Source organism: Passer domesticus, chromosome 10, assembly GCF_036417665.1.
Source record: "Passer domesticus isolate bPasDom1 chromosome 10, bPasDom1.hap1, whole genome shotgun sequence".
Classification (NCBI taxonomy): Eukaryota; Metazoa; Chordata; class Aves; order Passeriformes; family Passeridae; genus Passer; species Passer domesticus.
In genome coordinates, this window is record NC_087483.1 from 14,833,893 (window position 1) to 14,847,507 (window position 13,615).

The window sequence follows — 13,615 nt, forward strand, 5'->3', positions numbered from 1 at the left end:
GCAATCACTGAATTATCTCAGCAAGGGTGTCTCCCCAAGCACCAGAATGTTGAGGAGGAACCCATGTACTAAATGTTTAAAACTAAAAACCAAGGGACACGTGTAATGGCATGCATTTAGCAGCACTGTTTAATTTCCTTTTTGGTTTGAAAATACCATGTTAGCAGTTGTGAAGCCCATGGTGTTGGGCACCACAGGCTGCCATAGCCCCCCAGACAGCAGTGGGCTGGGAGGATTCGCAGTTCTTTTCTTCTCTTCACTGCACTCTGACAGACAATTCCCTCCATGGCAGGAAGCAAAAATGCTACCAAATCAAAATCTAATTGAAAAGTTGTGAGAGGTGTTACAGAACCCCCCAACTGTATGCAGGGATGGTTGGTTGAGTACTAATCCATTCAGAATATATTTATTTTAGCACCAGCACTTACTGGCAAGCAATTATTCTTTATAAGATAGACATCATAAGGGATTGTGCTTCCCAAGAACAAAGGCTGGAATTCTATCTCCAAGAACAGCACAGACCAAAAGGGGCATCACATTTTCCCAGTGAAGAAGGGTGTGCTTTGATTGCATCGGTGCTGCTGGACCAATTAGGCAAAGCTGCTCATTTGCAATGAGGATTTCCAGGCAGTAACTCCATTAATGCTCCCAGGCAGCAGCTCCTGTGCCAGAGCCTTTTATTTACATGCTTGCAATGGACAGCCATAAGGTGCCCCTGCCCTCCCTGGAGCATCACTCATGTTGGTGTTAGGATCTCCTGACACACTTACCATGCATTAAAAATAATCTAATGTCTTATTGCTCAGTGCAGAGTGCAGGAGTCTACATGTAAATAGGACTCAGAGTCAGCTGTGTTTATTTACTTACTAGCAAAGAGCTGGTCTGGCTTTAATGAATGGTATGGCATCTATATATTCATGCTGAATTTGCTACAGAATTTGCTTTACTGTAGCATTTAGGAAAAGGCAAATTAGTGAATGTTGTAGCACAGCGTATCCTGCTGCTAAAAATATATGCCTTGATTTACATATTCTTCTGTGTATGTATACATAAATACAGATCTATCCAGCAGATACACACACACACACACACTTTGCATTTGATGTTCTGATTGGAGCTCAATAGATAAGAGATTACCTTGGGCCCTCTCTTCTCATTCACTCTCTTCTCCTGCCTCTCTGCTTCTCTGCCCAGCTACAAGCTGGGCTAGCTCCTATTTTAGCTGAATTAAAAGTGTGCTCCTTAGTCAACATTTTAAGTTCTAACTTACCTAAAAATATTTGCAAATCTTTTGCACTGGAGCTACATATAAAAATCTTTTTTTTTCCCGGATTCAGTTTTGCTCTCACTTATTTGAGGATATAGCCTGTACATCTGCACTGAAAATGTACAGTGGGAAAAGCAAAACCAAAATCTTACTCATACAATGTAAATGACTTTTATATCTGAAGTAATTATGTAGTGTCATAAGAAAAGCAATAATAATTTCCTGATTCTTCTTCCAAGTGACGTGGGAAGCATCAAACAGTCTGAATCTATTCTGAAAAATGCAGAAGGTGCTAATGAAGATTAAAACTGAATTAGTGGACATACCAATGCAATCGTGTCAAACAAAAGCAGCAGATATGCCAGATTATAATTGCAAACCCTGTTTTGTGGCTTGTTCTCTCATGTGGAAGCAAAAATAACCTTATTCTCCAGTCCCTTTTCAGTCATTTTTATGAATGTTGCATTTTGTCCTTTTCCCCACTGTTCAAGCCAGGTGTTCCTTTTTCCTGCAAAACAACAATACATCATTTAAGTGAAGTTCATTTTTTGAAGCTCAGCGAGTTGAGGCTTTCTCCATTTCCCTGGCCATATCCAATCAGCTACTGGAGGCACTGGCATGTGTCATAAATTTTGCTGCAAATATGGGCCAGCTGAAACATATACCAATTCAGAGATCACATCTCCTCAGCATCCCACTAGGCAGGAAAGGAAATGAAATGTGTTTGCTGTGTTCTGCTGAAGCAAGAGAACAGAGCAGGAGCTGGGAAAAAAAAATCTGAATTCCTAGCAGGAACGAAAACCTGTTTCAAAAGAAAACCTTGAGAAAAATTAACCCCCAGATCACTGCCTGCATTTTTCTCCAAGAATCTTTTCTTCAGCAGTCTCTGCCTCCTGCTTACAGTGGTTGACCGAGGCTTTCCTTTCTGTTGTCCCAGCATTGTCTGGAGAGCAGGGTGAGAGTGAATGAATGCCATTATTAATCGAGTGTTGTGATGAGTAAGAAAGTTTCCTCTCCAGCCTCATGTGTATCCCAGACTCTTCCTCTTATCTCTTCTGTGAGGTTTCTAGAGTTGCTTGTCATGGCCATGAAATGATTTTCTCCCTTTTTAAGTCTGAAGCATTAGTAATTTTCATAGCAGTCATGCAGGCTGTCAAGGTCACAAGATTTTATCCATGTACTTGATGATGTGGCAGGCTGAATGTCACATTCCTGAATTTAAAAAATTTTTAAAAAGTAAACCACAGAGGATAAAGAACTGTTCTGTCTCAGAGGAGATCTGGCTTTGTTGGCTCAGCCCTCTGCCTGCTCTTGGATGGCTACACCCAACCTTGAGGATGGAATTTCACATCTGGGATGTAGGATACGTATCAAATTTGGGCTCTTGGTCATTCAGTGGAAGTCAGTCCTGACCTATTTGATCTGGGGCTAGGGGCTGTGGGGTCATTCTGCAGTGATTCCTGGTTTCTATATTATTCCATGTTTTCCTGACATCTCTCACTCCTTTTTGAGAAGCAGAGGTCAGGGCAAAGACACTTGTCTGAATGACAGTTTTCTCTTATTCTTGGGGATTAAATGTTCTCCCAAGACTACTCTCTGGTCTGTACTACGGGGGAATGAACCCTGAATGATCTGAGCAAATAAAGGCACTATTAAATCCCTTAAAATCAGTATGGGATAGAGGGGAGTCTGTTCCTTACGTATTTACGTCAAGGAAATTCTATGAATGCCATGAATTTTGTGCAAACCATTACATGCTCTCATGCAGTATGTAGCAAAAGGGCAGGGAAGCAGGGGGGAACAGAGCTTAAAAGGATTTAGCAATGCTTGGTCACTCTCTGGATTACTTACTTTTGTTTGCTTCAGGCTTTTTCTCCTAACTGTGTATCAAGGCTATGTATTGACTTTGCTGAATTATTGAAGGGAGTTGCAAATGATGCATGAAATGAAAAATCCTTCTTCACCCTCTGCACAAATAGCCAACAGACAATTCTGTGCAATCACTGCTGAGCTGCACCATGATATCAGGTGTACCTAGATATCCACAAGAATTGTTGGAATTGATGATAATGACAGCTTCTGTTCTTAATGTTTCCCTTACTCCTTTCAACTCTCAGTCTCAGAAGAAATGTTACATTCTGCCAGGGCAGTTGTCATCACTGAAAGCACTTGCACCCACTATAACCTTGTGTTTCTATAACTGGGACCAAGTCAAAGAAAATAGCCATCCTTCTGCTGTACTTGTAAGAATCAGTCCCTTCATCTTCTCTCAAATTTATGAGCTGTTAAAGGGAATCTCAATTTTGAAAATCTACATTTCCACAGAGCTCCAAAAAGTCACAGCAGATGTTGAATTAAGCAGTGCACTCAGATGGCAACCAGATCTGGAACTACAAGAGTTTGTCAGCAACTATGTGCTTCTTGTTTAAGTGGTGGTAATTTTAGCAAACCATCCCTTACTCAGAGGCCCCCAACTCAAAGCAATATATTTGCTTGACATAATTTGAAAATCTTCTGCAAATATATGTTATAAGAGTAAGTGATAATGTTAGGGTTTGGAGTTTCATCGTGATTGTGCTGCACAGCTGCTAACACCAGCCTCTTTAGAATTTATGTGCTCATCTAGGTTTTTCAGGAAAATTTAATTTGAGGAAGTTGTGTTTATCAACTTCCTGGCTTACTGTCAACAGCATGCTGCTTTCTTTTTAATATGAGGTGCTAATTATGTTTTTCTCAGACTTCAACATAAATGAAATGTATTTGGCAGTTGTCAACAGCTTTGCAGAGTATGGTAACACCATCACACAAACTTTGAGGTTCCCGGAGCATGGGTTTATGCTTCTGAGCTGTCCATCTTGCAATTATATTTCACACAGTGGGACAAGACCACCTGACCTGTTTTGCAGATGTTTTGGAGAGCACGGAAACTGTCAGGAGGTATAATAGCCCTGAACACTAGAAATGGCTGTTCTTGGTGAAGAAGGAGCATAACAGAGCTGCTCTTTAGTGAAAATCTCAACAGCATTAGCAGAGCTTGAATCAAATTAAGCAGAAGCGCACCTGTTAAATTCCTTCTTCATTCTGCAACTGAGGTCTAGGCAAGAGTAAGGTGCTGGGAAGTGGGGGTGGGCATCCTCTTTTTTCCAAGAACATACAATGATCTGTGTGCTATCAGTCCCCACACCACAAAAATTAACACTTGGTCTGCAGTGGAAGGAGTTCACAGAAAACTTTCTAAAAGAAGTCTGATCTCCAGACCCTCCTCTCCTCTGAACCTCCTCTGGGCACAGTGGAGGAGGCAGATGACCCCAGAATCCCTCTTCCCTTTGCCTACACAGCTCTGGCAGTGAGGTGTTGGGTTGATCCCACTGGGAGATCCTCTCAGACATGAGCTGCTGAAGTAACTGTTGGAGCTCTTCGCTTAGGGTTTATTAAAGAAATACTTAGCTTAAATTTCCACAGCAGAAGGATGCAGTTACAGGACATAAAGGAAGGAATTGATAAAGGCTTGATGCAGTTTGGATATCAGAAGGATGGAAGCAACCATTTTTCACAGGCCATCATATTAGGGCCAGAATCACATTAGTGCAGGGCCATCCTGCCATTTCCTTTGATGCTGACAGTCTCAATAGTTGTGTTCAGAAGCTAAATAACCTGTGCACTGCTGTGCATGAGCAAGGATGATGAGGTATTGATTGCATTTTAGTCAGCATGAGGTGAGTGAAAGGGATCAGTCTATTTATATTGTCTGTTTACCACCACAGATGGAGCAAGACACAAAAAAAAGGTGGGAAACCTTTGTTTTGATCAGAGGAGGTAATTTCACTGAAGCCTCCATAGCCTTTGCAAACATGCCACTGATATCAAAACTGGAGGATGGGCCAGAAAGGTGATGTAGGAAGACACATTTTGAAATTATTAAGTCTATTTGGGATTAAAAGATTGCTATAGTTTCTTTAATTTTGGTTATCCTTTATATTCTTAGAAATCAAATCTTCTTTCAATTATATTGCACTTAGGCCTAATGCTCTTAAACAAAACTTCCACTCAGCTTATTTTTTGAAAATCTTTAAATAGGAGAGGCTTTTTAACATTTTTTTTAATGTGAAGTCAGTTTTCTAATAATAAGTTTTGCAAAATAAGTTTTATAGCTTCCATGCTGATATAGCTATCATCTTTTTTCCATATCATAATTAAAAGGCACTTTTTGGGCATTTCTGCCTTTTCTTTTCCCGTTAAATACCGCTTTAGAAAAAGTACTGAAACTTGCACTTTTCCTCCTGCACCTGCCGTGCCACCACCCCTGTTGCAGGGCTGGTGTGTTTCTCTTCAGCACCGCTGCTTCATGACTGTTCCCTTCCAAGCAAGATGCTTGCATCTTGCTGGCAGAAGCAGCTCTGGGTCTGTGTGTGATGGTGAGAGATCATTTACAAGCTCCCCTCCCTCTGTACAGCGTCTTTCACTGAGCTGCTTGTGTTCACCAGTTGCTCTCTTGAGGATACACAGGAGTGTATCACCCCTGGGGACTCCTAAAATGCTAGCCAGGCAACAAGGAGAACATCTTTTTGCTTCCCTCAGGAGCCACTAACCACGCACAGGCAAAGGAAATGAACACATATTTCTTCGGACTGCAAGGAAAGAAAGATAATTCAGGTCCCCAGAGAGATTTGGGATATGAAAACGTGTCCTTTCTCCCTACCCAAATGAAAGCAAATTGACTTCTCTAGTCAGTTTGATTTAGGTCAGCGTGCCAAGCACTGCAAGTGTTGCTCTTAAGAGGGGCAGATTCCTCAGCAATGAAGATGTCCACTGTAATTGTTCTTGCTGGTATCCCACTGACTTGTCCCTCATGATTTCAGACCATGACATCACCTACTGCAATTTCCATCACTTCTCTTCTTGTGAGCACAGTAGCTGATACTTTTCCTCCTGCTTTCTCTGAAAGTATATTTATTATTTGTTCAGGTGAATAATATTTTCTATGTTTGAATCAGGGAAAGGTTCTCTCAATCTTTCCTCCATCACACTGGCTGCACGGTTGCTCTTGGTGTCCCAAAACAATCCCTGAGTCCAGGCACAGTCCAGGAACTCAGGGTTTGGCAGATGCCAGCTCTCCAGCTGTGCAGGTGGATGAAATGAGCTCCCTGGCTGCTCTGGGTGCAGCTGTAGTAACCTCCCTGCTGGTACTTTTGTGTCCTTGCTGATACCTTGCCATGGCAGAAACAGGAAAGCTGCTCTTGAGGGCACAATATAAGAGTCAAAAGATAAGAGAGGACATGGGAAACCACTTGCTCAGTGTTTATTTGAAGTCAAAGAATACCTGGAACTCCTCTCTTCTGGAGGGAGAGACATTTTATTAGTGAAAATTTATGTCTTCATCCATGAAGACTTTAAAACAGCATGTTGAGGGTAATTTGCTGCTAGTGGAACATTTTTTAAAAAGTAGTACATTTAAAAAAACAGGCCTGAAAGGTGGGAAAGTCTCCAGGATGGCATGAGGAAGGAAATTTGGGTTCAGCCAGCAGAGTTTGGGGAATCCTCCACAGCAACATCAGAAGTCACTGACAAGTATTCCAGGTGCTTTCTGCATGCTTAACTGTGAGCACAGAAACACCAGAGCAGAGCAAGGGAAGGCCAGCCCAGCCCTCAAACCCAAAGTGAAGGAGAACCCAGGCTCTGGTGACCCTTGCAGACCTTGGGAAGGACACAGGGCTGCCAGCTCTGGCCTTTCCTTTTGCTCTGCCCTCTGCCAGGCTGGCCACTGGTTGCACCACACTCCCCAACAGCCCACTCTGACATTTTTTCTCAGCTTAAAAATTGCTTGTATGATCTTTATGTGCAGAAAATTTTGGCACAGCTATATTCAGCCCCTGCCAAAATGTTTGCCTTGTTCATCTCTTTGTTTTTCTCAACATAATCACCGTAATTTAATTTTCCACAATTAAAAAGAAAGGAAAAAAAAAAACACCCAGACTTTAAATACTCTGATTTTTTTTCCAATACATGAACAGCCTAGAGTAAACCTCCAATATGCCACTTTTACCACAGTATTTATACTCTTGAAATCACTTGCCATTTCTTCCTGTAAAAATTAATTTAATCTAATTTCTAGGAAAATTGTTAATTTGTTTTAGTTAATTCAGTCCTCTTCAGAGTTTAATTTTTCCACTTTATTTGTGTGTCTTACAGTCTCTGCATCCAACTTCACAATTGCTTCAAAGCTATGACTCACATTTATGTCAAAAGATACAGAATGGAGAGAAACTTGTGAGCGTCATTTACTTTGACTCAAGATCTGATTCTCAGTGTCAAAAGTGCAGCAGAACCTGTCATTTCTGTTCAAGACATGAGAAATATTAATAAACTAAATAAAGGAGACCACACAGGAAAATACGAATTCCAAAAAAAATCAAAATGAGAAGCTGAAACAGTCCATGAAAATAAAAGGAAAGAATCCTGAATTTTTTATCAGAGCTCTGTTTGGTCTGCATATTTGAATGTATTTGTCATGCCTTATTATACACAAAGAACAAACATAAATCAGGTGATTTTTATTATTTTTTTCAGATTAAGGGAAGAAACAAACAAAAAAAAGAAGACATAAACAGCTCATTTTTTCTTTATTACTGTGTAGTTTTTGACTTTGATGGAGTGACTTCAAAGACTTTACATTTTTTCCAGCACGAGAGTAACATGAGGCTCAAATTCGTCACATACAAAAGAGCTCTGGTTGAGTCACAAAAACATTTTCCATCTTGAACTTTTTACTTTGTAGAAGAAAACCTCAAGTTTCTTCCCCTAAAACTTGTCATGAATTTCAATATTTTTCATTTAAAATAAAGAAAAATCCATGTGCAAAATCTAATGGAGGTCAAAGGATGGGAATTCTGTAGGAAGGTTAAAGTGAGAAAAGCAATCAGATAATTGTAGCAAATCCTCTTAGAAATGAAAAATTAAGATTTTTATCTCAGATTTGGGGGGGTTGTGGTTTTTTTCAAAAGAATCTCTGAGGGAAAAACTGCCTCAGTCTCAGTAGTTGGGCTCTGGACTGAGCATTACCGAGCTGTTCCCAGAAGTCCTCACTGCATCAATTTTGCTTTGGAGTCAAATCACTCAGTCACACAATTTGCTACTTTTCAGATTAAAATGGTTCTGCTGAGATGCCCATCTTCTTTTCTGAAAAGTCATTTGGTTTCCTTTCATAAGCATAGTACTGGGATTTTGCAGTGGTGATTGTCATTGGATTTTCAGTGAGGTTTTTTGATTAGGAAAGACAAACTGCATCAGTTCTGACTTCTACTTAAGTCTGCTCACTGCTTAAAATAACTTACTATGCAAACCTTAACTTACATTAGAGACAAAGACAAAAGCAGTACGACACCATAATTTTAACCAGAGTTTCTATGATCTGTACATAGTGATAAATGTTCTTAAATGCAATTGACTATTTTGCAGAGAACAATTTTTACAAATTTGCCTTTATTCAGTCAGCAATTAAAGCAAAAGAGGTGGTTTCAGCACTGACATGGTTTATTAACTACCCATCTAATTCTGTGTTTTGAAGACTGGGTGGTCTTGAAAAAGGCATAAATTGTGATTCTACATCTGGCCTTGAAGGTGAGGGGAAGGAGAGTAAGCTTTGGCTAATTCTGTTAGTATAACTCTGTAAAACAATTACTCAAGTGAAGTGTTTTTATTAAGAATGGGCCACCTTAGTGTTCAGGCTCCAGATTCATGTTTGATACTCTTTGAAGTCAATAACAGAAATTTCCTGTTGGACTAAGTATTACTGTCACTGGGGTTTTTTGGTTTTGCTTGGGAGGGAGGGGCAGGCTCTGAACAAGCAGAATAAGGAGGAAAACATATCAAGCACCTGATAAATGTCTCTTGTTTGCACAAATTTCTAGAAAGAGGCCAACTTGCAAGCAGGGAGGAGGTAAATTATTTATGGCACTCTGTTTCTGCAGATGCAAAACAGAGCTGAATTCTTGTATAAAGGGTGAATGTGGATTATGGGACAGCAGGCAGATAGAAAAACCAGCCCATAGGACACCTAGACTCTGCCATAAAGAAATTCCAATCCAATCCATCCAATTTTGACTTCAAAATGTTCTTACCCTGGACTGGGTCTGTCAGACCTAGTGCAGAATCTGAAGTTTCAGCAGGATGTATGGCACCATTGAGCAGCACTTGTTCACTGAGGATTGGCACTTGAGTGTGGTGACAGCTCTTTATAAATTGCAGTGGTGGGTGGCAGAGAGCTCCATAGGAAAATTAAGAGTTTTTATTTTTAGGAAGGTGGAATAGCAGCGTGCTAAGAGAAAAATCACGAAGCAAACAGAAGTGGGCTGGAAGAATACAGGAGATAAACAAGCCATGGAGGACAAGTGGGTAAAATTAGAAAACCAGAGCAGCATTTCTGACTCAGGTGTGAATCCAGAAATGTATGATTCTAACTGGTTTTTATCTATCCAGGACAACTAGAAAGACTAAATAGATTTGCTAAAGGAAAGAAAAATCAAACTTCTGTCACTGGAAACCCTTTAAATCTCAGCATGTTTGGGTTTCTGATGCTTTCTGGCAAGCAGAGCATGACTGGGACTTATGGCTGCCAACTCTACATCTGAGCCTTAACAGCATTTCCTCATTAAATCTGAGAAATGGCCAGGCATGAGGAGGTGATGGGAAAGGCTAGGTCTCAGGGCACCAAAGCAGATTTGTATAGGAAATCCCACCCCAAAGAAGCAGCTTTCTGTAGGAAAAACCTGCCCCCATAACAAGTTTTTGTGCCTGGGTGCAGCCAGCCATGTCCCAGTGTGGTTATTCTCCTGTCTCCTCCTCTTTCCATTTTGCAAAGTACAATGATGCCAAAACAATGTACAGGTGAGTCAGAAATAAAGAACAAAAAAAGGACTGAAATATCTCCCAGACCACAAGATGTGTGCATTTATCATAAGCATCTCACCAGGCAGACCCCCCTTTCACCCCAGGAGAGGGGCTGTCCTACATTTCTCTCTGCCACAGCTCTCTTGTGCCACCTTGGCTTGTCGGGAGCACCCAGCCCCTGGGAGGTTTCCCTTGGGTGTGCTCAGGGGAGGAGCTGCAGACCTCAGTCTTGTGTAAAGGTTACTGTCATTGTGGTGTCTTTGGGCTGTAAGAGGATCATTAGCACCCCAGCCATCCTAAATGTTTATCGTTCTCATTTCCATTGATTTCCTAAGCCCGGGTTGCCCTGGAACTGGAGCATAATGTGTCTTACAGTTTTTCCTTCTGGCACCAGGCAAGAGGAAATGCTTGGTCAATGAGAACTGCTGGAGGAAAGGTGGCTGTGATGCTTTCTTGTTCTGTGAAAGTGTTCCTTTTCAACTCTGTCAAAACAGCTTCAATGAGAATGGTGGGAACTTTTCCTCCGTTTCTTACAGATGTAAAATATCCCCTGCACTGCTGATTCCTCATAGCTCTGTAACTTTCTCATTACCTCTTAGCAGAGTTCTTGCCAAATGTGTAAATCAAAAGTGTATCATGGCAGCTTTTAAGTGCTCTGGAACTTTCTGCATTTTTCATGCTTTTTTCTTATCCTCTTTTTTCACTGCACATTTCTAAATGCAGCTCACTGATATGTGCCCATCAATGGCTTTTGTCTTTTACAGAAGGCATTAAGATTCCATGGGAACCATAAAAATTAAATAATGGTTTTATAAATTCTCAAAGACAGGGAAAAACATCAGAAACTCATAAAAGTTAGTAGCTTGGAAATAGGTGAAACAGGAATTTCCAGTCTGAGTTCTTTTGGCTTTGGGGAAAGGTCATTTGGAAGGATTCCTTAAAATAGAAAAACCAGTTAAACAGAGATATATGTGTTTTCCAGTTGAGGTATTTATATGAGATTTTACTCAAAAATCTTGATGTCATCTGCTTTCCTCTCCACCTTTACACTTTCTTTTCTTCTACCTGTGGAAACTGCTGGACTTCATTTGCCACATGGAGAGGAATCTTTGTCTTCCCTAAAAATTTAACAACAGTTTGTGAAGAGACTCATTTTTGGCTTTTGTTAGATGATACAATATTAACCTCACTGGAAAGTTTTGGCCAACCAACCTCCTTATTTCTTTGGATTCATATTGGTCTTGACTATAAAGTCAGGAAGGTGTCTTCAGAAGGCTTCATCTTGCCTAATATATTAGGGAAAATGGACATTTGGATAAACTTTCCCAGCTTAATGTAGGTAAGACAGCAAAGAATGGTATCAGAAAAGACAGCTGACTTTGCTAAGTTGCTCCAGAGCAGGTTTTACATTCTAAGTACGGCAAGTGAACATATAGAATGGTTAGAGGTTAGGAAATAAAACCTTGTATAATAATACCACAATTTATTCCCTGAAATTGTTTGTATGGATTTGATTTAGAGGTATTTACTAGTTTAAAACCTTCTGAAACGGGGGAATACCTTTGAAATCGGTGTTTTAATTTTCTGTGCTTTCTTCTGAATGTTTTTTATTTAATAAACTACATTTGTAACAACATTAGTGAGTTTAACTTGTAAGCCCAAATACTTACTTTAGTCAGACAAATAAACTAACCTCCAACCAGAAATAGCCTATTATGTCTGAGAGGATTTTCTCCTGTTAATTGAAAATGAACTGGAACTAAGCTAAATTGCTTGAATGTTTAATCTTTCCTTGCTACAGTAGGGTTACTAGCAGGTGCACACACAGGCACATTTCTAAACAGAAATAACAAGCTATTTAGTGTTTCAGCCCTGGCAAGTGCTGAGAAGGGCAGTGACCTGTAATACCAGGAAGAGTATGAGCATTTCCAAGTCTCAAGTATTTCTGCTAGAAGACAGCTTCTCAAATCTTACATTTGTTTGTAGCTGAGGGAAATGTTAAAGAAACATCTCACAGGAAAACTGATGTCCTTTGTCATTAATGTAGAGAGAATTTAATCTCCAGAATATGGAACTAGCAGGAAAAGCAGGAAAATACAGAGGTTGTTTTAAGGATCAAGTAGCAGCAGGATAGACTGGATCCCCTGTCCTGAGGGAAAATTGCAGCAGTTGCAGCTCCTGTACTCTAGGCATGGGCTCCCTGTACCCTCATGGATATGCAGCATGTTCAGGCTGGTCCTGCAGATAATTTATGTGGGGCAATTCCTGTAGGAGGCTGAAAGTGGGGAATTGTCCTGTGTCCTGAGGGAACCTCTCAGCCCAGAGAAGGCAGGAGAGGTGATTCAGAGGAGGAAAGGTGTGTCTGGCAGGTGGATGGTGACTAACCCCTGCTCTCAGGAGCTGTGTCCTGCAGAAGCTGCTGCCCAGTGAGGAGGAGAGCTGGGGAGGAGCAGATACCTCCATCTCAGTGAGGAAGGACATACACATCCCCTGGACACGTTAACTAAAATCAACACTGCACTTACCCAGAGATGAGACAGCAGCTCTTTAAACATTCTCTGAAAAACCCACCAAACACACCTCCTAGTCTCCTCATTATTTTCACTGACAGGCAGTTCCTCCTGTCTTGCAGCACTTCTCAGCCCCTTTTTAACATTTCTTTTTCTATTCTTTAGGTATAGGTGCTGTTTTGCTCCACTGCCACAATTAAAATTACCTAGACAGAGGCAGTACAAAGGTGCTCTTTGCTCTCTTGTTCCTCAAAGCATGGAGATCAAGAACTGGATCCCCAGCCCCCTGACATCAATGGGAGCCCTTCCATTCACCTCATGAAGTCTGTGCCAGGTCAAGGAGGATCACAGATGAGAGAAGGCAATTTGGCTGTCACATTTTTCTTTCATCAAGAGCTTTACACGGACAAACTCTTTTTAATGTAACTTCTGCTCCTGAGTTGGAGATTTTTGTCCCTGTGATGTGAATTTCCACTAATAACTACAGAGGTTTTCAGGATGGGTCTGAGAATGGAGCAAAGAACTAGAGTTATGTGGGACATCTGAGGTAATGGATGTTTTCATTACTTTTTTTCTCCATTTGTCATCTAAACTGGAGGGAGACAAGTAAAGCCAGTTTGGAGAACAGCAGGTGGAAAATGAAGGCAGTGTTAACAGGGTGATTTAGCTCCAGGTAGCATCCCTGCACCCTGGCACACAGCAGTGGGGCTGGAGTGGTGGCAGAGGGCTGAGGGATGGCATTCAGGTGGCAGCTAAAGCACCAGTGCCACTGTGGAGACAAAGGCAGCCACAGCACAGGGAAATGAGCATCATTTTAGTGGCCTGGATGGGACAGGAGAGAGGATCCAGCTTTCAGTCCCCAGTCTAGGATGGGATGTGTAGAAATGGCTGCGCTCATCACAACTGCTTCATTCCTGGCCTCCCTGGGGTGCCAGGAAGGAAGAGATCATCC

At 41.1% G+C, this 13,615-nt stretch overlaps 1 long non-coding RNA gene across 1 annotated transcript in view; it reads left to right on the forward strand.

The window, feature by feature from the left end:
* The window catches only part of LOC135308669 (uncharacterized), a 71,584-nt gene extending 63,851 nt beyond the window's left edge, over nt 1-7,733 (forward strand). The window contains exon 4 of the long non-coding RNA XR_010369057.1: nt 7,457-7,733. This is a non-coding gene — a long non-coding RNA (uncharacterized LOC135308669). The remainder of the gene's footprint in view (nt 1-7,456) is intronic.
* Nucleotides 7,734-13,615: the final 5,882 nt, after the last annotated feature.